The sequence below is a fragment of the Pseudophryne corroboree genome, chromosome 12 (genome assembly GCF_028390025.1).
Source record: "Pseudophryne corroboree isolate aPseCor3 chromosome 12, aPseCor3.hap2, whole genome shotgun sequence".
In the NCBI taxonomy this organism is placed as follows: Eukaryota; Metazoa; Chordata; class Amphibia; order Anura; family Myobatrachidae; genus Pseudophryne; species Pseudophryne corroboree.
In genome coordinates this window covers 140,363,833-140,390,769 of record NC_086455.1, presented here as the reverse complement: position 1 = coordinate 140,390,769, position 26,937 = coordinate 140,363,833, and the positions used below count along the sequence as shown (strand labels likewise).

The window sequence follows — 26,937 nt, the reverse complement described above, 5'->3', positions numbered from 1 at the left end:
TTAATACATCTGCCCCTCAATTCCTTGCTCACAGTGAATATCCTGTATTCATATCCGTGCAGACCTCAAGGCCTAAACGAAGATATATAATTCTGTACGTTAAAATCCAGAAACCAGTGTATTTTGTTTTGTCAAGTACACAGCATCCTGTTATGAGGACAAATGTCACTAGCCATGGTAACGTGAAAATGTGGCCTGGTGACTTTGTCCTAGTCCTGACACTCATGGATTCTTTCACATAAATGGTACCAGGGGCAAGTAAAGTGGCCGATGATGAGATTCTTGCTGAATTGCTTCATCCTAGCCATGCCCCCGTCTATATGATGCCAGTATTCTCTGCATTATATAGTGGGGTTATGGCTACGATGACGTGTCTTGGCAACCACGCCCATATACTGTCCCTTGGCCTCCACACTGCCCCCTGTGACACATCACCCCCAACACGTCATCAAATCATTCTGTCACCTCAGAGTGATAGAGTAGCCTTGGAGGCAAAACCAAGGAATTTTTAATGATGTGCAGTTTGGCTATCCAGATTTACCCTGCAGAGGTACGAGTAGACCCAATCCACATACTCTAAGATGGGTAATAGAGACATTGCTGTGCAGGACTGGTGGGAGGGGAGGACAGTGTGTAAGGGGCCTTAATGAGCAGAGGATCCATGCCTTGTGCCCCTAGTCCATACCATAAATCTGGCTCTGGGTTTACTGCTGGGAATAGTATACCCATCAAAAGACAGCCCGTTAAATACCCTGCAAGCAAAGCATGCTGTATTCAGGAAACAGAAAGTACCAACGCGTTTCGTCTCTCTTACTTCTTCATGACCCCATGAAGAAGTCAGAGAGACGAAACGCGTTGGTCCTTTCCTTAGAGACCAACTGCTGAATCAGTTAAGATTCTTAAGCTTTACTTTACCTATTTAGAGCTATCTGTGTACTTTGCAATTTGCACTTTAAACAGATTTTCCCTATATTATATTGGATGTAGATTTTTATATTCTTAGTCATATATTTTTACAACTTTTCTTGTCATTTTTTTTTATAGTATTGTAAAATAAAATATAGTTTTACTTAATTATATATACACTCTAGTGTGTTGATAAATTTGGCAAAATTTGTATATACCACACCGTTGGTCGCTAGATCCCCTATTCGGTATTCCTATATTGATTTCCTGCAGCAACATACCATTGCTGCTTTTTTAGGGGACAGCTGACGCCCAGATAATTGGGAGTGTGAATTTATTTATAAATTATATGAGTAGTGGTCTCATAAGTGGCGCGGCATCTCTTTGCAATTACACACACACACACACATATATATATATATATATATATATATATACTGTAAAGATATTTGTGCATTTAAGAAAAAATTGTCTTGAATTTCTAGGGTTCCTTATATTAAGATAGCGTTGCATTTTGTAGCTACAGATGTAATTTACTGGCAATGGACTCTTTTGTCTTGGAAGAAGACCCATTTGAGCCGCGATGGGGCCGTAGAGATTAGCATATTAATTCAACCATAAATTACATAACAACAAGATCCAGTCTTTGCTATGTTCCATGAACTGATACTGACCTCAGCCTTATTCCTTACTCTGTTGAATACACAGAGGCAAATAAAGAAAAGGGGGCATTGCAGGCAGAGAGAAGACATAACGGCATCAGTAAATATTCAGAAATAACAGATCAGTAAGCGCCATAAATGATGTCATTGATTCTGCAATGTAAATTACAGACACAGCTGATGGGGTGTATGCAATAGTCTGCTAGACAGGAGCTCCCCAGGATAAGAGACACTCTTGTATGGCTCCTGGGGACAACATCACCCCTTCAGTTTAACTTCCAGGAAAAAAATAAGTCAACAAGTGTTTTGCCCTGTGGAAGTCTCCATTTATCAGCATATATAGAGACAAGTGATGTGGGCACATCAAAGTCAGGCCATGTGAACTGCCATTTGGGCAGCAAGATACAATAAGAATACTCTATAAAACTATAGGTGCCCATTTATGCCTGAAGGCCCCAAACACATGACAAGCAGAGGTGAATGGACCACTTGTAAGGGGAGATTTGTCAAAGTCTAGAGAGATTGGTGGTCATTCCAAATTGTTCGCTCGCAAGCTGTTTTTAGCAGCCGTGCAAATGCTAAGCCACCGCCCTCTGGGCGAACGAAAGGATCGCAGAGCGGCTCCAAAAAAAAATTGTGCAGTTTCAGAGTAGCTTCAGACCTACTCAGCGCTTGCGATCACTTTAGACTATTCAGTTCCTGTTTTGACGTCACGAACACGCCCTGCGTTCGGCCAGCCATGCCTGCATTTTTCCTGGCACGCCTGCGTTTTTCCGAACACACCCTGAAAACGGTCAGTTGACACCCAGAAATGCCCACTTCATGTCAATCACTCTGCGCCCAGCAGTGCGACTGAAAAGCTTTGCTAGACCTTGTGTAAAACTACATCAGCCGTTGTGAAAGTACGTAGCACGTGCGCATTGCGCCGTATACACATGCGCAGAAGAGCTGTTTTTTTGCATCATCGCTGCGCAGCGAACAATTTCTGCTTGCGATCAACTCGGAATGACCCCCGTAAAGAGGTGAGAGATTAAGGGGCATATTTAATAGCAAGTGATATTCTTGTTATAACTCATTACTAATCTTAAAAGGTGCTCCAACCAATCAGCTCCTAACTGTCATTTTCCAATCTGTAAAATGATAGTTACAGTAGGAGCTGACTGGTTGGTTCTTTACCTCTCCCTTTTTTATCTCTCGTCAAGCTTTGATAAATCGCCCCCATAGTCATTTCGCTGTCAGACACTTCCCCACAAGGATGTGACTTGGCAGGCAGGGTCTTGGCGGTTCTGTGGGCTGTACTGCTCACTCAGGGCAGGAGGACAGTTTTAGGAGCATCTGTAGCATTTCTCAGTGGCGTCACAAGCCGGGTGTGGAGGGTGTGACCCGCACCCGGGTGTGATGCCTAGAAGGGGTGACACCAATTTGTGGGCTCTTCCGCAGTGACAGGAGCCAGGTGCTGCAGTGTGAAATTCTGCTGCAGCACCTGGCTCCTGTCATAGCAGAGTAGCCGACAGCGCTGCAGACAGTCTCCGGGGGCAGCCCAGTACAGCTCAGCATCTCCGGAGATGCTGGGCACGCCCCCGGAGTGATGACCCACGAGGCCATGCCCCCTTTTGTGGCCACGCCCCTTTTTGCCGCTGGTGTGCCTCCGACGCGCTGGCATATTAAGGGTGCGCACCTAGTGTCACTACACCCGGTGACGCCGCTGGCATTCCTGTGCTAGATTTCTACCCAGAACTTCCCAGCACTGTTCACATATCAAATTCAGATTTTGGGAGATCATTATAGCACAAACAGTGTCACCAGAGGCGTATCTAGAGAGGAGGGGACCTGTGTGCAGTCTTCGTGTGTCGGCACCCTCCTCTCCCGTAGCCGGCGGCACCACTGGTAGCCCTCTGAGCACTAAGACTCTGGCACAGTGCCAGAGTCTAGAGCGCCTGCTCAGGACTCCGAAAAAATGGCCGCTGCACCATTTTTTTTCGGACTCCTGCGCATGCGCTGTAGACTCTGCACTATGCCAGAGTCTCTAGTGCTCAGTGCGCTAGCAGCGGCGATGACGGCTACGGGAGAGAAGGGGGCCCACACATGGTCACCGATTGACGCCAAAAAAAGTGAGTATAGAAGAAATGGGTGCAGTGTGTGCGGTGAGGGCCCCCTCTGAACCCAGGGGCACGTGTGCATCACACACACTGCACCGCACACACTGCACTCATTAAACATACGCCACTGCATAGCACTGATACACTCCCTGTGGGTTCCACCACAAATCAGACAAGCACATTGGCATTATCTCCTTACTTTAAGCTGTGCATGCTGAGACAAAGTGGCTTGAAAATGTGGCATGACTATATCACATTGGGTCATGATCAGCACTACAAAATTGTTGAGCCTCGTCAGGCTCTCTACATTGGACTGATGGAGCAACTGTTGTTAGAAGTGGGGAGCGCTACTGTTCGGTCTTCAGTATGTATCGGGGGATGATGCTTCATTCCCCTGCCAAGATGGCCGCTTGTACTATTACTGCATATGCATAACACCATCTTGCTGCTGTATATGAGTTGCATAGTGGAAGATGCTTAGCTCCTGAGAGCCTGATGCTATTACCTGCACTGAGGGGGTAATTCCAAGTTGATCACAGCAGGAAATTTTTTAGCAGTTGGGCAAAACCATGTGGGTAATTCCAGGTTGATCGCAGCAGGAATTCTGTTAGCAATTGGGCAAAACCATCTGCACTGCAGGTGTGGCAGATATAACATGTGCAGAGAGAGTTAGATTTGGGTGGGGTGTGTTCAATCTGCAATCTAAATTGCAGTGTAAAAATAAAGCAGCCAGTATTTACCCTGCACAGAAACAATATAACCCACCCAAATCTAACTCTCTCTGCACATGTTATATCTGTCCCCCCTGCAGTGCACATGCTTTTGCCCAATTGCTAACAAACTTGCTGTTGCGATCAACTCAGAATTACCCCCTGAATGCTGTTCCAGCACCTGCACCGCTACTGCATCCTAGAGACAGTCTGAACCCGCACTGCTTCATGCTCCTCCTCTATCAGTGTACAGGTGTACTACCACTTGCACAATAAACCACACTGCCTGGCCAAGACACACTGGCCTGGTTTTGGGTAATCTTGTAATATGCTGGTGTATACATTTAGCTCTGCTAAAACCACCCCCTGTACACACATTTCCAATAACTATTAGTGGACTCATCTGACAACTGTCCTGGAACTAGGACAAAAGTTCTGATGTGGGGGACGACAGGACTGTTCAGTCATAATCAGGGGATGTGGGTTCAGTGTGTCTGGAAATAATGAGCATTTTTATCAATGTTATTCTGTAAAACATATGTATATAGTCTCACCACGGGTGGTATTCATGTGACCGCCGGTCAGCTGACCGACAGTCACATGACCTTCTCCACCAGCCCGACGGCTCACTATCCCGACGGTCGGCATGCCGACCAACAGGGACTATTTCCACTCGTGGGTGTTCACGACACCCATAGAGTGGGAATAGAACCCGTGGCGACCGCAGGTTGCCACCGAGCCCGCAGCGTGGCGAACGCAGCGAGCCCGCAAGGGGCTTGCTGCACTCGCCCCTCCCCGCCGGGATCCCGGCGTCGGTATGCTGCCAGGATCCCGGCGTCAGTAAGCTGACCGGCGGTCTCTTGACCGCCGGTCAGCAGTACTACACCCCTCACCACATGTGGTCTATAACAATTGCATGCAATAGGTAATATACAGTACACATACTGAAATTCGAATGTCAAGGCATAATTTTTTTTTTTTTAAGGAGTGACAACATTTTACAACTAAAGTTTAACCACACAAGTACACTATCGACTGAGACCTTGGTAAAAGTACTATTATAGCAGAAACCCACTCAGATTTTTTACTTTAAAAAAAGAATCTGCAACTAACAGTCATTACTTTTAACTATCCTCCTACAGACCATTTTCTCCTTTTCAATTCATCTCCGGAGGGCAATCAAATATGGCTGTGACAGACGCATAGCTCTCTGCATGTCATGTGGTGACAGAGAGGGGAGAAGGACGAGGAAGAGATCCCAGTGCACAGAGCAGACACAAACCACACTGGGGCTGTTTTAGAGTGAGTACATTACCACTTTGTGTGCTATAAATTGCATACAGTCATTTCATTCTTTGTACATGCCCAGAAAAGTGGGTCTACAAATATAAGCCCATGAAGCTTTGTTCGAATCTGCTGCTTAGGCCTTCATGCATCTGGATAGACAAGATGGATCAGAGGCATTCCAATGTACGGTGAGTACAGACATCCAAACTAGGACTAAGGGGGAGATGTACTAAGCAGTGAAAAGAGTGGAGAAGTGAGCCAGTGGAGAAGTTGCCCATGGCAACCAATCAGATGCCCTGTATAATTTTATAGTATGCAAATTATAAATGTTATTGGTTGGTCTCCACCGGCTCACTTCACTCTTTTCACTGCTTAGTACATCTCTCCCAAAGACTCATACAAGACTGTGAAAGCTGTATTATTTGTGGGTGGTAGTTAGGGTCAGACTGGCCCACAGGAGTATAGGGGAAGCCCCCGGTTGGCCCCCTTGCATGCGGAACTGTGGTGTAGTTTTTACAGTGCATCAACATTATTAATCTGGTACAGTATCATGCATGTACTGGCAGTATTTACTATATATATATTTGTCAAGGGGCCCAGACCATGCACTCTCTAATGGTTAGACGAACCTCTGTGGCAGCTAGCCACACCCCCTCTAGAAACTGGCCACATACCTAAACATGGGACCCTATCACTGCATTCCACGGTGGGCCCTTTAAGCCCCAGTCCGACACTGGTAGGCATACTGAATGTGCAGTACTGTGGGCACGAGCAGCTTGAGGACAGTGATACAGGAGGATATTTTAGGGAAACTACAATAAACATGCACCATTCTTAACACATTTTTTATTTGTAACTCAAGGTTGTGCCCTCACAGTAAATTCCACTTTGGAGCCTAAGGTAATCCAGTCTGACACTTTTAACAGGCCTTATGGGTCACCCTTCCAGTATTGAGCTGATTGGTTTAGAGACAACCAACACTGACCAATGACAATACAGGCAGGAATTTCTTGCATTGTAATTGGCTTCCACTTGTTAATCCAATAACAGAGCAAAACCGAGGCCAGGTTTCTATTGGCTAATTATGCTGTTCTAGTTCCATGTGACTACAGAGCCAGACAGCACCTCCATAGATATTCAGTAAAAATAAAAGCAGTTTGCAGATAGAAATATTAATAATTTGAGCAGGTTGCAGGTACATCGGTTTGGATCATAAAATGTTGGGTCTGTGTTGGAGCCTGCAGAACAAGTGCAGTGCTCGCCTTCTAAAATAGACCCATGCAAGTACAAGTGTGTCTTTATGAAAACTATTATGATGATGATTATTATTATTATTATATTATCAATTTGATTTTCAAGCTATCATTTTACTTGAAGCTCTGGAAATGGCACCCCTGCTATAGAATGGGTACAATTTTTATTAACCTTTCCGCAAGACATTTGGAAACAGCTTGTAGGCATTATTCTGACTCTCTGCCCTTCAAACAGAGTGAAAATAGAGAGCCGAGTTACCACAAGCATAACAAAATATATGTATTTATCAAATAAAATTAAAATGCTCTCATCAGACTGATGCATACGCTAGTCCTTCCAAGCTCATCCTTGCAGAAAAAGACTGGCAGGAGCTCCGAGGCTGCTGGGAAATTTATGCTTACAGCATGAGAAAGATTCATCATTGAAGGGAGATGGACACGAGAGAGAAAGGAGAAGAGAAAGATCGTCCGTGATTGTGCAGAACACAAAGATCAACCGACGCTTTAGATATTGCCGTAGCTCAGGCTTTGACTGCCGTGATAGATGCCAAGGTCACCCTATGAATGAGGTGCTAATGAGTAATCGTCTTGGCAACGTAAAAACCAAACAAACAAGACCCAGGTTATGATATGCATAGTACTGTACAATTTTCTTAGTTACAGCACCACAACCAATAGAGGCAGTGTCAATTCTCTCGCTTAGACCTTCTAAAGATCTGCATTCAGGTCCCTGTTATTATTATGAATTAATTCTAATGAATTAATTCTGAAACCAAATAAAAAATACACATAAAATGAAATTGTGCAGGCTTTCCATTAACTGAGATGGTAGTCAACAAAGTATTAATCAAACACAACATCCATTGCCAAAAAATGTTACATTAAAAAATGTTTTTATTCATTTAATTAGTTTCAGCTTAGTCTTGGCTGTTTTACATATTTTACTTCATTAAAGAGGAAAGTTATAGTATCCTCTCCACACAGTAGAGGAGGGTTTATCGTTCTTTATACGCTTGACCTCAGATGCAATGCCATTTTGTGCTCATTCTTATTGGCAGAAGCAAGAAGCTATTTAAGTGCACCAATATTTATGAGAACACAAATTATCCAGTCTCTAGGAACCAGGGACGTCACTTGAAGCAGAGGTATTGGTACAGGCAGCGACGGACTGGGGCCTTAATTCGGCCTTGGCATTCATGAATGCGCGCGCGTCACAGGGGGGTGTGCCGCACAACGTATGGGGGCCTGTCACGAGTCATGGGGTCGTGGACTCGTGGCACGCCCCCAGTACCATGGCGATGGTTGCTGGGGGCGGGGGCGCGCCGCGAGACTGGGGGCGTGGACTCGCGTCACGACCTTATTTCCATGGAGACCATGGAACCAGATAGCTGGAGGCTGTGCTGCGCACGGCCTTCCCGGCTCTGAGTGACCGGTTCGGCCCACCTGCCCATCGGCCCTTCTGGCATGTGCCATATGGTCAGTCCGGCCATAGGTACAGGTCACAAATTGTCTTTGTGCATCTACTGACTTAGTATCTTTTCTTCTTTCTCTAATCTTGGAGAGTTCCCATCAGGAGATGTAGATGGCCACTGTTGTTGCTTCATTATGGCCCAACCTGCCACCCCTCTCCACCGCAATGCGCGTCATCACACATAGGGGGTGGACCATGATGACGTTTCTCGTCATGGTCCATAATGATAGATGTCAGGTAGAGTGATTTGAATGATTACTTTCCCTGCCCATTTCAAAAGGAAGAGATTGGAATGTCGGAGGAGGACCTCCTCTACCTTGACTCTGGGGCAAAAATTCAGGAGTGTCATGGAAGTTCCAGGGGAGCCATATACGTATTCCAACTTGGTGATTAACTAGTTTCTTATGAATATATAGGCTACAACATTCTAATTTACAGTGTACTGTAATTGGGCAAACATTAAAATAAGCTTTACTGTACATTAGGTTGTATTGTCCCTTAACAATGTGTAGCGGAGATGTATCAAACCTTGGAAAGAGATAAAGTGGAAAGTGATAAAGTACCAACCAATCAGCACCTGTCATTTTTCAAACTCAGCCTGGAACATGGCAGGTAGCAACTGTTTGGTTGGTAGTTTCTCTCTCTCTCCTCGATTTGATACATCTTCCCCTGTCTATGAAACAGTAGTGTACCCTGAGGAAGCTGTCTACGCCAGTGATGTGACTAGCAGAGAAAGTTAGAGCCCTTACAGATATTTAAGTTAAACACAATGAAACACACGGGGTGAGAAATACAAAACAATCGCTAAAATACCCATAATCAGATATACGTACAAATGCAAAGTAACAGAATTTCATTGCTATGGATCTATTCAATGCAAACATTTCATGTAACCAGCAGACATCTATTTCTGGACTACCCTCTGCTAATGTCCCTGTGTCCTTGCAACTGTCCAGAGGGACAGACAGATTGGTTCTGGTTTCCACTCTTTCTAGACTGACATCTCACATGCGGAAAAATAATCAATTGTTCTCAGTTTATTCCCATGAAATGTGGGCCATGCTGGATTAATGACCAGAAGCTGACTTTCCTTGCCGGGAGCTGGATAACAATAGAGTATATAATTAGCCCTCTGTACTATATTTCTGCCAGAAGAGAGACAGCACTCGTCGGATTAATCTGTCTAATCAATTAATCCCTCTAGAACAGGCCTGGCTAACCTTTGGCTCTATAGCTGTTGTGAAACCATAAGTCCCAGCATGCCCTTCCACAGTTTTCCTAGTGGACATGCTAAAACTGTGACAGGGAATGCTGGGATGTGTAGTTTCACAACAGCTGGCGAGCCACAGGTTGTTCAGGCACACTCTATAATCTATCTATCTATCTATCTATCTATCTATCTATCTATCTATCTATCTATCTATCTATCTATCTATCTATCTATCTATCTATCTAAGCTACATGCAGTTTGAAGGGCAGAATAAAGCTGCTGCATATGCCAAGTGGCAGTAGATTTTCCTACCAAGTCTGCTGTATATATGTGTCTGTGGATCTGAGTGCTCAATCATCGTACCAGAGAGCAAAACTGGTCAATGGTTACCGTGATCACTGTGCTTGCTTATGTCTGACCAGTAGCGGATCTTGCTACGGGCACACGGGATTATTGCCGGGGTGCCGCCTTACGGATGACGCCGCCGCCAACCGGAGGGCGCCGCCACCATGTCAAGATCCGCTACTGTTGGTCAGTGCCCCCCGGTGCTGTGCGGTGCTGTGAAGGAAACTAGACGGAGAGGACCTTTGCTGTGCGGTGCGCGATTACGTCTCCGCGCACCGCACAGCATTGTGGGACTGGCACATAGATGCTAGGGGTCATAATTGACCTCTAGTGTCTATGCTGTACTATGGGAGAGACGTCATGACGTCTCTCCCATAGATACGAGGAACGGCGCCGGCGGAGGTCAGCAGCGGTCGGGAATCAGGAGCGGGGATAGTAAGTATTCATTAATTAATTTATTTTTTGTAAGCTGCGCTACTCAAATGGGGGCACAACTCTACAGGTGGCATAACTGACCACGCCCCTGTATGAAGCCACACCCCTATTTTCGCCCGGGCACCACAAGGGCTGGAACCGGCCCTATGTCTGACGTACTGTATTACATAAAGATGCACTTTGTATAGGGCAGACTATAGCTTGTTACTTGTCAACAATTATGCCCCTTCATGGGATGGCGACAATCACACTAAAATCAAACATTTGGAAACTCCCCTCCAGAAATCCTGCATTTTCCCCTCGTCGGGTCTATTTATGAAACTCCGATGAGCCCAAAATATGGAGCGAACACCTGTTTTATCTAGAGAATGACCATCCCAGAACTTAATTGAATTTATCAAAGGGTTATTACCTCTTTAACATTCGCATCATCCCTGTTGACTCCTGTGTGGATGAGGACAGACTGCAATTCATTCAGTGGTGAAAAACAAAAGCAAATGAATGCATCTCAGATGTTTCTCACCTTTTTTAATGGATTCCAATGATCCCAGAGATGTTTAGTTTGATCCCTCGCTGGGTCACATTACAATGTGCATGCGTTGCTGTTAGCCACACATGTGCAATAGATATATAAGGAAGAGAGGAGCTTCACTGTGCATCGCAACGTAGGGGAAAACTGTGGTTGTAATTGCCATACAGAATGATAACTAGCACTGGACACTGGACACCAATGATAACTAGCGCTGGACACTAGCCACCAATGATAACTAGTGCTGGACACTAGCCACCAATGATAACTAGTGCTGGACACTAGCCACCAATGACAACTAGCACTGGACACTAGCCACCAATGATAACTAGTGCTGGACACTAGCCACCAATGATAACTAGTGCTGGACACTAGCCACCAATGATAACTAGCACTGGACACTAGCCACCAATGATAACTAGCACTGGACATTAGCCACCGATGATAACTAGTGCTGGACACTATCCACCAATGATAACTAGTGCTGGACACTAGCTACCAATGATAACTAGTGCTGGACACTAGCCACCAATGATAACTAGCATTGGACATTAGCCACCAATGATAAATAGATCCGCCTGTGTATTGTACATCGAACGCTCACAATATTGCTATCTGTATAGGTCAACAGTCAATAGGTCAACACCAAATGGTATCCATTCATTATGTTGAGCAGTACAAAAGGTCAACAGGTCAAAGGGTCAACATGACAATGGTCCAAACATTAGTAGTCGACACATATTTTAGGATTTTTTACATTTCCCAATGATTACTTGATTTACTATCCAAGTGGACTACGATTGGGAACAGTAACCTGTGGCTAGTGCAGCGAAGGTGTGCGTTTCTACTGACGGTGGTCACGTATTACCAAATATACAGGATTTGACATAAAAAACGTGTGTGGGTCATTTGTGTGTTGACCATTGTCATGTCGACCTTTTGACCCTGTCAATCTTTTGTACCTGTCAACCGTAACCTTCGTCGACCTTTTGTACCCATCAATCTAATGCATGTCGGCAATTTGGTGTGTCAGCCTCTTTAGTGTCTAATTAAATACTGCAAATCTTCTATACCACACGTGTTACTATTTATCTAAAATCTTATGTAGCCTTTTATATTGTTATACCACTTGTTCTCATTTCATTGTCACTATAAACTGTAAGTGACACTTACGGAGATGACATGGACCTCATTGCAAAATTTATGAGAGCGTTGCGAGGACATTAGTTGTAATGAAGACTTTGCTTGGAGAATACTTATAGGATAGACCAGGTCAGTCATTGAATATTGTAGAGAATACAGTATTTGGGCAATACAGATAGTACTTAGGTGCTCATACTACTTTCAGGGGACTGACAAAATGCACAGGTGTTTGGGAAGGGTCTGACTAAGTAACATCTCCCTCCCATCACTAACACGTGTGCTTGCCACAGGCCTCCTAGTGACTAATGTCACCTTAAAGCACTTTCAACCCATATTTTTCGGAACATTATCAGAGAATGCCTAGTTAATGGAAGATTACCCTATAACATAGACATCATCTACCTTTCTGACATTAGCCACAATACAATGTATATTTATAGGAGACATAAGGATCTTTCTCATAAATATCTGCAGGTGTACGACTTCGCACTTACTACAACCTTTCTTCCAGTCATGAAATGGTTAACGTCAGTACAGGTTGAGTATCCCTTATCCAAAATGCTTGGGACCAGAGGTATTTTGGATATCGGATTTGTCCGTATTTTGGAATAATTGCATACCATAATGAGATATCATGGCGATGGGACCTAAATCTAAGTACAGAATGCATTTATGTTACATATACACCTTATACACACAGCCTGAAGGTCATTTTAGCCAATATTTTTAATAACTTTGTGCATTAAACAAAGTTTGTGTACATTGAGCCATCAGATAACAAAGGTTTCACTATCTCACTCTCACTCAAAAAATTCCGTATTTCGGAATATTCCATATTTTGGAATATTTGGATATGGGATACTCAACCTGTATATGTAATGTATGAATAAATCACTTCAAACATAACCCTGTTGCTTCTGCACAAACTCCCCTTAGCAATTAAACAGGCCCGGGGTTTTGAGATTTTGATGCAGTAACTCAAGTGAGCAGGAGGAAACTGCCAGGGAGGGGACCACAGACAACTCTAGGCCTCCCTAACCTTCTCCTCAACGGCACCCAGTCAAATTTAGCTTGTGACTACACGAGCCTGGTTTGGGAACTGGAACACTCTCACAGTATTTACGAATAAAGTCAGATTAGCAATTTTGGCTTCTGCGGGAAATTCAGAAAAATGCTAACCTTATTACCCATGGTCAGTGGAGATTATCACAGTGGGTGACACCAAAGCAGAGTGCAGACCGCTGACAGTGAGGCTCCATTTTTAGCTTCACCATGTTGCGCAAAGCAGTTTGGCGGCGCATAGTCACTCATATCTTCTGTGACAGGTATAGAAATGTGGGGTTTCAGGGAGATTACAAAAAATGGGAGAAAACAGACACATTAAGACTAGGCTGTGTTTGTAAGAAAAAAAAAACATCATCTGCCTTAAGGCTTTCAGATAAATAGAAATGTCTTCTTCGTTAAATAAGAAACACTTTATTTAGCCATGAATAGTCATTTTTAAACCCATGGATCCTTTTCTTCATCATGATCAAGCTTGGATTGATCCCAATTACCTGTCTGACTTCCAAAGTCTCTGTCTCTTGTAATATTACTGTTAAGTTCCCTCATGAAACCAATCAATAGGTTCCATAGTATTCCTGTTCTTCAGTGCCACGCTTCCCACCACCCTTCTTACCAGATCTCTTGATTTTCATCCTTAGAATATTTATTTCAGTCTATTCTTCACCCCATATTGTCTCTCTGGGCCCAGTGAGCGGCCTGTCTCTTTTTCCTCATTCTATGAGTCTTTTATACAGATGGAGCCATGCTAGCGGCGGGTCATCTGTATGCCACATTTCTAATCTTGGCAACTCCATGTCTACTTTCATTTCTGCCCTGGCCATGTCTCATCTCTGCACAACATGGGTACCACCATTGTGCACAATTACTATCCCAAATGTCAATCCTCAGGTTCATTATCTCTCTTTCCAGTTTGGTTATGTTCCCTTTCCATATCTCTCCCAGCATCTTCTTCAGTCCTGGATTTCATACTATGCACTTGAGGCACGTGCCTAGGGTCGCAATTAGCTGGGGGGCGGCACAACAATCCCCCTGCATTAGAGCTTTCCAGTGCCCCAATTCAGCAGCAGCTATTTGGACACAGCACAAACACTACGTCTCCCATGATGCATCAGGGGAAGTCTCTGGAGGTATTGTGTATGCAATTCAGTAGCCTGGAAGAGAAGATTCTTAGCCAGCAAGAGGCCAAAAAAAAAACAGCTGGAGGGAGAGGAGTCTCACCAGAATCCCGGCCACGGGGTGGATAAGCGGGCGTGTAATAATATTTGCCCAGTGTCGGACTGGGGCATGAAGGGCCCACCGGGGGAATGCAGTGATAGGGGCCCATACTTAGGGGTGTGGCCAGCCTACAAAGAGGGTGTGGCCAGCATCCACAGAGGCTTGAAATACACAATAGTCTAGTGCAGTGTAATGCAACATATCTACCATGTATAATACAAGTGCACAGTCTGGAACCTGATCCCTAGAGGAAGGAGTGGGCCCTCAGGCAGTGGGGCCTACCGGTGGTTTCCCTGATAGCCCTGTGGGCCAGTCCAACCCTGATTGTGCCTATTAGTGGCCTAACCCCCTAAATATGCCTTTGATCTCCTTATCCATCTTTGAGCTCTTTTCCCCCCCATACCTAAATTTGTAACACTATGCAGAGATGTTCTCGTGTATACGCTGCAAACAGTTTAGATGAGCAAATATCGCAGCAAATACAGTACCTGACATTTCTCTAACTTGAAAAGTAACAAAATGAGGCCAGTCAGAAAATAATCCAGCCTCTCTCTAACACACATACTGTAGGTGCACAGCTCAGTAATAATTCCACTGTGAGAAATGTCTGCAATTCTGCAGCTCCCTGAACTCACCTCATTTACAGGAACAGAATGCCAAAGAAATCGTCATTGGAATGACAAATATTCCAAGATTATTCTAATGCCCAACATGAGGCTTATTCCAGAGTTTGAAAAGTGAACTGTGCAAATGAAAATTGTTTATTTTCAATTATTTACAACAACAACAACCACACTTACAGTAGGTCTGAATATTGCACTCTGTCAAACAAAATGGCAAATAAGTTCTGGGTTTTGTGAGATGTCTTTTTATTGTATTAATCAACGGCGTATCTATAATGCCTGCAAAGTGTGCAGTGCACACGGGTCCCTGGGCCTAGGGAGCCAACACTGCACTCTCTGCACCCATTTCTTGAATACTTACCCCTCCGGAGTCTCATGTTGCCGCCAGCAGTGCTGCAAAAATCACTAGGCGTGGTGGCTGTTTTCCCGATGTTTTGCCCATGTGCAGTAGGAAAACCACTAGGAAAATGGCCGCTGCGCTATTTCCCCCCAAAACCTGCACACTAGACTCTAGGACAGCTCTAGGATCACCTAGCGTTCCTAGTCTCAGAGTCTACTGCGCTGCTCTCTACAGAAAGGGGGCCCCGGACGGAGACTGCACATATGGAACTGGAATATAAACTTGTGTGAGATTGTATCGCCATGCTTAATGGGAAGTGTTTGCTGGGAGCTTGGACACGTTTCAGGTGGTGGTTGGTGCATGTCCCCTGGCCTGACTCAGAGCAAACCTGATCTTTTCAAAGTTGAGTGATTGCCGGCCGACTGCACGTGCATCAGAGACATGCTGCTCATGTGCCACGACGGTCCTGCAATGGCTGCCGCAGTGAGGATTTATTTGCGATGGGATTAACAGTCAGCAACGGCTTGCAGGAGGTAATGGGTAAGTGGCGGCAAAAACGCAGGCGTTTCATGACCGTTTTTGTCGCGTATCTTGGTCCGCGTCCTTGATCCTGAATGCAGTAATAGTCTCACTTCTGCATGCGACACTGCGCCTTTGTACGCACCCGCTGAAATTTGCAAAGATGCCAGTAGGAGTCTCAATACAAATTCCGATGGCTGCGACATTTGCATATTTTGAAGCATTAGCCCCGTACAAAGTTGCAGATGCCTCAGCCAACATCTCTGAATCTGAGTCTGTTGTACTCTCTTGAAGTAAAGAGGTTTAATTTTCATACTGTTTGAATTTACTGATGGGACCCGAGTCCGTGCACTCCCGCACCCCCTGCCCCCCTTCCCATTACTAGTCAGCACGACAACCGCAACCTCTTTTTCCTGCCCAGCACACATTGCTCTGTTCTGGGCTGCAGTAGGTCCAGGGAGGTTGGTGCAGTCTCTGAATGATCTGACCCTGGCTGAGCTGCCCAGAAATCCTTTCTACAGCCCCTTGATAAGCAAGTGGTGAAAGCGGTTTTCTTGCAGCAAAGTCATCTCCATAACAGCCTCCTAACAGATTTACTGCCCCACCATGACGTCAGTAGAATATTGCCCATAATTATTTACTCTCAATTAGTTATATAGCGCACACATGTTCTGCCAGGGTAGGACTGGGGCCCCTTTTCTGACTCGGCATCATTGTGCTTGCTCACGTGAAAGGGGGCGTGCAGACACTGTACACAGAGGCGTGCTATGAGTCGAGGGGGAGGCATGGTCTTGCGGCATGCCCCCATATTTCTTTGAAGCAGGCACTTTTGGGAGGTGGGGTCAGCAAATGGAGATCCGGAAGCTACGCTGTGTGAGCAGTCCAGCCCACCAGACCATCAGCCTTCCTGGCATTGTTCATCTCCTTAAAATAAAAACTGGCACTTTGAATCCTTTGGTGAAACTGCTGAAAGCTAGAGGGGGTGATTCTGACCTGATCGCACGCAGGTGGTTATTTGCAGTGCTGCGATCAGGTAGTTGTCGCCTACAGGGGAGGGGGTAAACGCTGTGCAGTGCTGCGATCAGGTAATCGTCGCCTACGGGGGAGGGGGTAAACGCTGTGCGGGGGTGCGATCGCTTGTGCAGAGAGCTGCACAAACAAAAGTTTGCGCAGCCTCTGCACAGCTCAGGACTTACTCAGCCGCTGCGATGATCCGGCCAGGAGCTGACGTCAGGAACCCTCCCTCCAAACGGCTGGGCACGCCAGCGTTTTTTTCCGGACACTCCCAAGAAAAGGTCAGTTGACTCCCACAAACAGCCTCTTCCTGTCAATCCTCTTGCGATCGCCGGTGCAATTGCTTTCTTTGTAAAATCCGTCACTGTCCGGCGATCACCATCGCCGGCAGCCAACGCGCCTGCGCATTGCAGTGCATACGTATGCGCAGTTCAGTCCCGATCGCACTGCTGGAAAAAAAGCTAGCGTGCAATCGGGTCTGAATGACCCCCAGAGTGTAATATGTGTAAGAGTGTAATATGCGCAGAAGAGTAACGCGTGTACTGGCTTGCACACTAAGGCCCTCATTCCGAGTTGTTCGCTCGGTAAAAATCTTCGCATCGCAGCGATTTTCCGCTTAATGCGCATGCGCAATGTCCGCACTGCGACTGCGCCAAGTAAATTTGCTATGCACTTAGTAATTTTACTCACGGCTTTTTCATCGGTCTGGCGATCGTAATGTGATTGACAGGAAATGGGTGTTACTGGGCGGAAACAGGCCGTTTTATGGGCGTGTGGAAAAAAACGCTACCGTTTCCGGAAAAAACGCAGGAGTGGCCGGAGAAACGGAGGAGTGTCTGGGCGAACGCTGGGTGTGTTTGTGACGTCAAACCAGGAACGACAAGCACTGAACTGATCGCAGATGCCGAGTAAGTCTGAAGCTACTCAGAAACTGCTACGAGGTGTGTAATCGCAATATTGCGATTGCTTCGTTCGCAATTTTAAGATGCTAAGATTCACTCCCAGTAGGCGGCGGCTTAGCGTGAGCAACTCTGCTAAAATCGCCTTGCGAGCGAACAACTCGGAATGACCTCCTAAGCCCATATGAATAAGCGACAGCATGCGTCATATCTCACTAATGTCACAAGTTACTGATATTGTCATGCATTTTGGTTCAGATGAAATAAGTGTCTGGCTCCACTCTGCGTAGGCGACAGGTAATTAGCAAAATCATACACCACATTAACAAGATTTTCCTTAAATTCTTGTTGCCCTTTTATACAACAGGTTTATAAAAATGACTTAAATGTGCAATTTTGCTATAGCATTAGTTTCCCAGATAAGATTGGTAAAATTAAGGACATGTTGTTCATCACTTTGTGTATCCCTCGTTCAGCTGTTATGTCCTCTCTGTTACATATATTTATCATTTTGCTGGCTAACCTTCTTTTCTACAGTCTATGTGGACATTAAATTCATCTGGAGTAATAACTCCCAGGTCGCGTTCTGGCTGCATTCTGAAAGCCTCAGGTAAGACATTATGCAGACGGAATAAGAATCACCAGGAGTTAAAAATACAGCTTGCCGCAAGCCTGGCTTCTCTATACTGGGTATTAATTTAGTATAACCTCATCTATCAGCTTGCGATGTGCGTCAATAGCCCAAAATTGTCTGGGTAGAAGGGAAACAAATAATGCTACATAAAAACGCCATGTGTACATTATTGTAATTTAATGAAAATCGAATAAATACGTGCTAGTGGATGTACCTACAATAAAACCATACATTACATATTTGGGATTATGGGGGAGCTGGCAATAAAATGTTCTACTTAATTAAACTGTCTTTGTAATTTCCATTTCATCTGCTACTATTCATACAATTGTGCCTAATAACGTTCCTGACAGGCAGATGATACATGTGTGTACAGTACTGTATATACATCACGATGCAGCTATAACAAAGATCTCCTGTTGCAAATTAATTTACTAAAACAGTTTCACCGCAACAGCTGAGTGGTACTACATTTCCCAGGTATACTGGCTGGCAGCGGTAAGAAGAGTCTTACCGCTTCTTAAATAGACTTCCACATGGATGCAACGAGAAACTCAGCAGATACTATATCTGATAGGGTCTTTTTCTAGCAGTTCCCTTTAATAGATAGGAAAGAACAACCCATTTTCCCTTGAGAAAGGGATTTCATATCTGGACAAAGCGGGTCTGTCCCTTCAAAGGAAAGTTGAGAGCTGTGGATCAAATGAAGAAACTCATTACTGCCACTGGCCAAATAAATTCCTAATAATCTGGCACTGCCTCCAGGAAGGCTTCATGCACTATCCCAAGATGGCCACCAACATTGTGCTGGGGCTCGCTTGCCTCTACTGTGTGAGACTACAACAGTGGAAGACAATTGTATATAGGGGGTATACCGCACAGGAGAATATAAAGCTAGATATTTGTAATTACCAAAATACAATAATAAAATAGGAAAAGGCAATTTTTTCCAATGATTGTTATATTTGGTGGTGCACCCTGAGTCAGTAGGAAACGTCTGGCAACAAGGGAGAAAATAAGACTCTTTTGTGGGTGCACTCTTGAATGATTTATAGTATTCAGAATCAGATAGTTAAAAATCTTAAATTTTTATTCGTATCATAAAGTAAAACATCAAATAGTTGGACACATGTTGAAGAAAAACAACACACATGAAAATAATAAGTCAATAGTGCCAATAAATATTGGATAGTAATTGTGAGCTGTCTGGGTTGAATCAAGTTTACAATCAAACAATAAATCCACAAATTTGACTCCAAAGCCTGCCTGAGAAGGAGAGATATATGATATGAGCTCTACACTGGTTACAATTGCTATCAATTGGTGGTTAGTAGGGCATACTGATTGTGTAGGAGGAATGAAAAAGAAGAGAATATGATAGGAAAGATTAATCTGCTGTCAGCGTTAGACATGGAGCATGAATGCCGAAAGTTTCTACTACACCGAGTATTCCTCAAAAGTCTCCTATTTGAGTACTGACTCAGCCCGACACTGATTAGCTTCCAAGATCGTTTGGGTTCGGGCGTTTCCAGTGTGGTATGATAGTAGAAAAAATATGTGCCGATACCTTGTGCTCTAGAATCACTGATGAGAGTTCACGAAAATTTTTGGGGAATAGGAGATGGCGAGGGGCCCTGGGAGGAGTGTATGCTCATATATGTACTCTATGATCAGTGTATATTGTACACAGATTCCAATTTATCACTAAAATTGAATGTTCCCCTGTATCGAATCCCATAACCCACTTGTCTCTGTGTGGTTCTCTTATTTTACTATCTTTCGGGACTCTCACCATTGATTCAGGGTTCTCCCTGTCTAACGATGGCAGCAGATCCCCCCTTATAGCTCTCCTCCCACTATCTACTATCATACCACACTGGAAACGCCCGAACCCAACCGATCTTGGAAGCTAATCAGTGTCGGGCTGAGTCAGTACTCAAATAGGAGACTTTTGAGGAATACTCGGTGTAGTAGAAACTTTCGGCATTCATGCTCCATGTCTAACGCTGACAGCAGATTCATCTTTCCTATCATATTCTCTTCTTTTTCATTCCTCCTACACAATCAGTATGCCCTACTAACCACCAATTGATAGCAATTGTAACCAGTGTAGAGCTCATATCATATATCTCTCCTTCTCAGGCAGGCTTTGGAGTCAAATTTGTGGCTTTATTGTTTGATTGTAAACTTGATTCAACCCAGACAGCTCACAATTACTATCCAATATTTATTGGCACTATTGACTTATTATTTTCATGTGTGTTGTTTTTCTTCAACATGTGTCCAACTACTTGATGTTTTACTTTATGATACGAATAAAAATTTAAGATTTTTAACTATCTGATTCTGAATACTATAAATCATTCAAGAGTGCACCCACAAAAGAGTCTTCTTTTCTCCCTTGTTGCCAACAGTGGAAGCCAGTTGTCTTACACGTAGACCTGCGTTTACCTGCTGAAACATTTCCAGCGTCTTGCACCGCTACCTACATATATTCACCGGATGGTGAGCTGTATGGCACCCACTTAAACTACAGTATGCTCCATCTCCCAGTGCGTATAACAGTGAGTTCAGCCGTACTTGCTTTATCCTCAATAAAACCAACATCGCTGGTTAAGTAACTGGGCTCTTCATACAGTAGTCAGAGTGGGATCAGTATGAAATACCTACAATCAAAACCACGACGATCAAAATACCGACAACAATTGACCAATGGTCAAAATCCCAACAACAATTGACCAATGGTCAAAATTCCGACTACAATTGACCAACGGTCAAAATCCCGACAACAATTGACCAATGGTCAAAATCCCGACAACAATTGACCAACGGTCAAAATCCCGACAAGGTCAGAACACTAACATGGCTGTGCTCGCCATGCTTTGGGCACTGTGCCTCGCTGCGCTCGGCACACTATTATATTCCCCCTCCAGGTCCACTGGGATGGTAAAGTATGAGCAAGTCAGTTTCAATAAAAAAAAATTCATGAAAAACTCATGTCGACTTTTTGACCTGTCGACATTTTAAATTGTGGGTATTTTGACCTTGTCAGTATTTAAAATGTCGGTATTTTGACCATGTTGGGATTTTGACCATCGGTCAATGGTTGTCGGGATTTTGACCATCGGGATTTTGAGTGTAGGTAAATTGGTCATCCGCTGGTGCATGCCTATCTTACTCTGCATTCTCAATACCTGCATACACATAATTTCTAACAAAGAATACTATACTTAAAAAAAACATTAACAACCATTTTAGTGTCAACTAATTCATTTTAATGATGGACATTTATAAAGTAAAGTAAAGTAAAGCATAAGGGAATCCTTGAGTTTGAGAGGAGAATGACAGGCCCAAGTCACTGCAGTAAAGTAAAAGTTGTACGTTGAAGGTCTAATTCTCACTATAAGAGGGAGATTTATCAAAGCTTGGCTATAGATAAAGTGTAGCTGAAGTACCAAACAATCAGCTCCAAACTGTCATGTTACAGGCTGTGTTTGAAAAATGACAGAAGCTGATTAGTTGGTACTTTATCAATCTTCAAGCTTTGTTAAATCTCCCCACTGTGTGTGATCAGTAACTAACTGCTTTATGACAAATTCAGCCTAAACCACCTCCAAAAGAGGAAATGCATTCAGAAAGCAAACTGATTGTTTTCGATCAGTTTTATCTTTATGATCTCTTAACAGGCAATAATGGGCATACAAATGCTATACTGCAGCCATGCTGACGCTAAGTGCTACAGAACTAATTAATCTAACTAAAATAATGGAGATAGGACCTGAAAAGTATTAGAGATGTGCAGTTCAGTTCTTCAGAAACTCAAACTCACCCAAATTTTGCTGATCCAAACCAAAACCTGTTCCGGATCTCTTGAGGATCCAAACAGAACTCCAGTTCAGATATTCCCATGGTTCGGAATTTGGATTTTAAATCTGAATTTTGGGGTTTTGGATCGCAAAAATTACATGATATTAGCTGTTTTTATCGACTTATAATCAATGATTATATATCTTTTATTGATTTTAAACTGAACCGAAATTCGAATCCAAACAACACTTGAGGGTGGTTTTGCCAGAACCAAAACACAATAATGAATTAGAACCAAAATACAGAGGTCCACACATCTCTGTCATGTACGCAGATTAATGAGCACCTACAAGCTGCACAGAGCAGAGGCAGCCATTTTAAGAGTTTCATTTTGTGGAAAGCGCCAAAATAATATTATCATTGTATATTTGAGAACATAAGAAATGCAAGAAGCTATTTTTGGCCTTGAGAAGTGGCCACCTGGCCACCCAACAGTGGAAGAGAGCATGCAAGCAGCCCCATGTTTCATTATACATCATCCCACCTCTAACTCTCCTCCACGTGACGTCAAGGGGACGTGTGAAGATCACACGATCACGCCAGCTGTTACATCCATCACTTGTGTTCTGCCGGGCTTGAAGTGAGCTCGTTTTCACATGAAAGGGAGATGGATAAGGCAGATCAGACTCAACGCTGTCTACGTGTCTGTGAAATACAGTATTTCTGTTGTACTGCTTTTTATCAAGGAGAACTAGAAGTCCATTAAAGGGATTCTAGGTCTTTTCATCCTTCTCCACTCCACCAAGGTGCCAAAAGACAAGCTGCACGTCAGCCATCCGTATGTCCATAGTACAGAGCATGTATTATTGCAGCTGAGCACATGGAATTAGAAAATGTGTTGGTGCATTTGTTGTGGTCAATAAAGCTGTCTAGAAATGTGGAATAACAAGACGTTCCTCAAGCTGTTGGCAGCCCATGCTATAATCCCATCTTGGATAGTGTCATGCACTGCTCGTGTCACCGTCCTATTGATCTCCCATCTGTTCTATTTCTATTTATAACCCTTATGAGTCCGCTTCCCACCCTCCCTTCCCCCGTGTATACCTGTCAGCTTCTCTTCTTCTCCTGTCCTTTCAGCACCTCTTAATCTGTGGGCCGATACAAAAATGTTTCACAAGACCTGGTTGGGTCTCATTCACAAATACTGGAAAAGCTCAATACAGCTACCAGTGCATTCTGGGTAAGTGTTCTAGACTAGTATTCACATAAATATGCTAAACACACATATTTGGATAATGTTGATATTATCCAGAAATTACATTGATCTTGATAATTTCATATAAAGCAAGTTCCAAAGGTATTTTTAGGAATGCACTATACAGGGGCGTCACCGGGTATGGGGATTTCCTTGCGGTGAAAAGGGGTGTGGCTGCACAAAAGGAGTGTGACCGTATAAAGAGGGGCGTGGTCTCACGGGGATCCCACAATCATCACTCCTGGGATTTGCCCAGCATCGGCTTCTTCATCTATGACAGGGGCCGTGTGCTGCAGGAGACTGTCACACTGCAGCACCCAGCTCCTGTCCCTGTGGAGGAGTCGACATTTTGGTGCCACGCCCTCCAAGGGTGATACCAGGATGCAGGCTGAACCCCCTGCACCCCCTTATGACACCACTGGCACTATAGACTGACTTTAATAGTATAATTGCTGCAATTACTGTGCATTATGGGAAGATGTCTGACAGCCATTTTGAATGCGATACATCCCGCCACGCATCGCAAGCATAATGGCATTTATTAACACCGTATGCTTAAAGACAATCACAAAGAACAGTTCTCTCGGTAAGAGCTGTCTTTGTGCAAGGATTTCCAGGTTTAGGCCCCAGTAGTCCTTCTGTGCATGTGTCAAGTCATGCACTCGCTGCAGGGGGTGATGGGAAGGATTCAGATGGATCCTCTCAGTGAGAAACATGGCAAGAAGCCCACAGGCTTCTATAGGGTAACGCCATCTAAATATGGTGTTGGCTACTGCATACAAATTATGGAATGTATCACATTCCGGAGATTGGTGCATATGCGGTAAGCTGCCTAACCTCAGAAACGTCCATTTTCCGAGGTTTAACCATAAATTATGCTTTGATGCATCCCGCCCTACTGTGTATGTTTAACATTACAGCATGATTCCTAACTTTCTATTACCAAACATACTGTAATGGATTGAACATACATGTACATACATAGTACGTGGGACATCAAGGATGACAGTTATAGACAGGTTCACAAGTTTACAGATATACAAATATACATGCAGTAATAACCATTATAAAATGCAGATCTCATAATCATGTAGCGATCACAGAGGACTCCTGCTCGCAGAGCTTATGTTCCAGAGGAATCTGTGGTTTCTATAGGAAACCACCACCAAACGTGATCAGAAAGCTATCTCTAACAGTCAACCATGTTACAGTTCACCTATTATGAAAATGAGCCTAGCAATTCACTAGGGACCAGCCCTGCATGAATGTTAAACAAACCTCATGAATATTACACATAAACAAAGTCAGGAGAATCTATTCGACCTCTCCTGAAATTCAGCTGTATTTCAGGGACATACTGACGGTGAGTAAATTAAAGAATCGTTTTCGATCCGTCAGAAAGGTGGCAACTAAATAGCCACCATTTGAGAATCAGGTGGAACATAAAGGAGCCAATCAGCAAACACTGACTAAATGGTAAATGATGGGCATTGTGGATTCATACATGGCCCAGTGATACCAATGATAGGACAGCTTTTTCAGCTTCATGACCTGAGTGAATTGCCATCAATGAAAGGAGCTTAGCTATGAAATTGCTATGGAAGGAACTTTTAGTTGTCTATAGTAGCAAAACTTTACAAAACAACAGATTTTGCCTTTATAGTTTATATATGAACATCTCAGTCACACAGCTTAGTGCAGATTTAACTCGGCTGTTGTTTAACGCCATAAACCCACCAAACCTCTTAGCTCATACATCATGTAGGTGATAAGGAGAAATAGTAGCGTAGGAGATACTTTGGGGGACCCTTGTACAATCAGCCTCCACCTGAAAACTTCCCCAGGCTGTGTAATCTCTGACGTGGGGACAATGCGGTATATTCAGTGTATGCAGTATTCAATGAACGGGCAATCTGAAAGGATTGGCCGTTCACAATGCCAATCCAACTTTTTTCAAAGTCGGATTGACATTGTCCGAAAGGACACAGACAGGCGCTCTACCGGTGGCTCCCTTCTGCTAGCAGGTCTTTGCGTCCGGGAGATCAGGGAACACCGTGGCTGCAGCAGTGTAGCAGGAGGATGGGGCGCTGCCGCCAGACCTCACAGCTCCAGCAAGCGAGGTTCCGGCTCTGGCACTGAATGTACCTGTCTCCTCCTCTCAGCTCCTCCTCATCCGTCCCGACTCCATCTCCTCTCCCGTCCTCATCACCCGCCCTCCATCTCTTCCTCCTAATCCTCCCCTGTCCCCACACTCCTCAAAACATGTCCCCGCTCCCCGTCTCATCTCCTCAATCCACCTTTTTTTAAAGTCGGATTGAGATTGTCGGAAACAGGGCCAAAACCTGACGGATTTGGGCGCGTTTCCGACAATAGCACGTGGATCCACGGCTATTCCGTCAGGAATTTCATGACTTGTCTGAAAACAACAGCCGGCATTGAATAGATGGAACCCCTTCCGACCTAAACCTGTCGGAAACTGCCGTCTTTCCGACAAGAGGCAGTTTCCGACAAGAATTGAATATACCTCAATGGGTTCTAGGACAAATGTGGGAAAAGGTGAAGGGTGAAGATAGGATTTTGACAGAAAGTTGCTATTTAGGGAAACAGAGAGGAATGTATCCACCCTTGAAGAGAGATACAGTTGAGAAGTTGCTCCAAAGTAACCTATCAGCTAATAACTGTCATTTCAAAGACTGTTCTACATAAATGACAGCTAAAAGCGGATTGGCTGCAACTGAGCACTTCTCCACTGCTTAATACATATCCCCCACAGTATTTTCACAACCTTATGCTGTAGGTACCATGCCAGTAAGGTTTGCAAGGTTTCTGAACAGGTTTAGATCATTATTTGAAAAAGAGGCCCAAAAATCTTGGAGTGTCAAATCTGGCCCATAAATCACAAACTCAATGGACCTGCTCAGTTGCACCCCCCCCCCCACCCCAGGTCCTGTTGATCCCTCAGAATACGTGTAAGCAACAGGCCAGTGAAACCATGCCGCTAGAGTCTCTACCAGCCCCTCAGCCCTGCTGGAATCATTGTAGAGTGATAGGTGCTCAGGATAAATGCCCGGGGGAGGCCAGATGGTGAAATCTATCTCTTCATGACCCACACTTGCTACAAAGAAGGTCCAGCTTCAGTTCTGCAGTTGAGCAGCGATTGATCCCTGTCAAAGAAGAATCAATGTGGCTGACATATGCTGTGGTGTCAGTTTTCCATAGCATTAGTGTGGGCCATGATGTAATAAGTCGATACATTCACAAAAATGTTATGGTAGTGGAATCTGTCAGCTTGCATATGAGAATGGTTCTGCCCCGGGTGTGTGTTTGATCCTGTGTCAATTTTTTCTTTATCTGTGTCCACCACTTTCAGTTTTGGAAATGTATTTGTATATCTGTCCCTATTTTAGTGAGACTGACTACAAGGGCTGAAACAGAGACATCAGGCCATTGGTGTCGGGCCTGGAAAATGGCTGCAATGCTTGATAACAAACATATCAAATTCAATTGGATCATTAC

General features: G+C 44.2%; 1 protein-coding gene and 2 pseudogenes across 3 annotated transcripts in view; 1 reads left to right on the top strand and 2 right to left on the bottom strand.

Moving 5' to 3' along the window:
* CADM3 (cell adhesion molecule 3) overlaps window positions 1-26,937 on the bottom strand; it is a 456,644-nt gene that overhangs the window by 316,008 nt on the left and 113,699 nt on the right. The window lies entirely within an intron of this gene.
* LOC134981681 (5S ribosomal RNA) lies at window positions 19,791-19,909 on the bottom strand (annotated as a pseudogene).
* Window positions 20,218-20,336, top strand: LOC134981702 (5S ribosomal RNA; annotated as a pseudogene).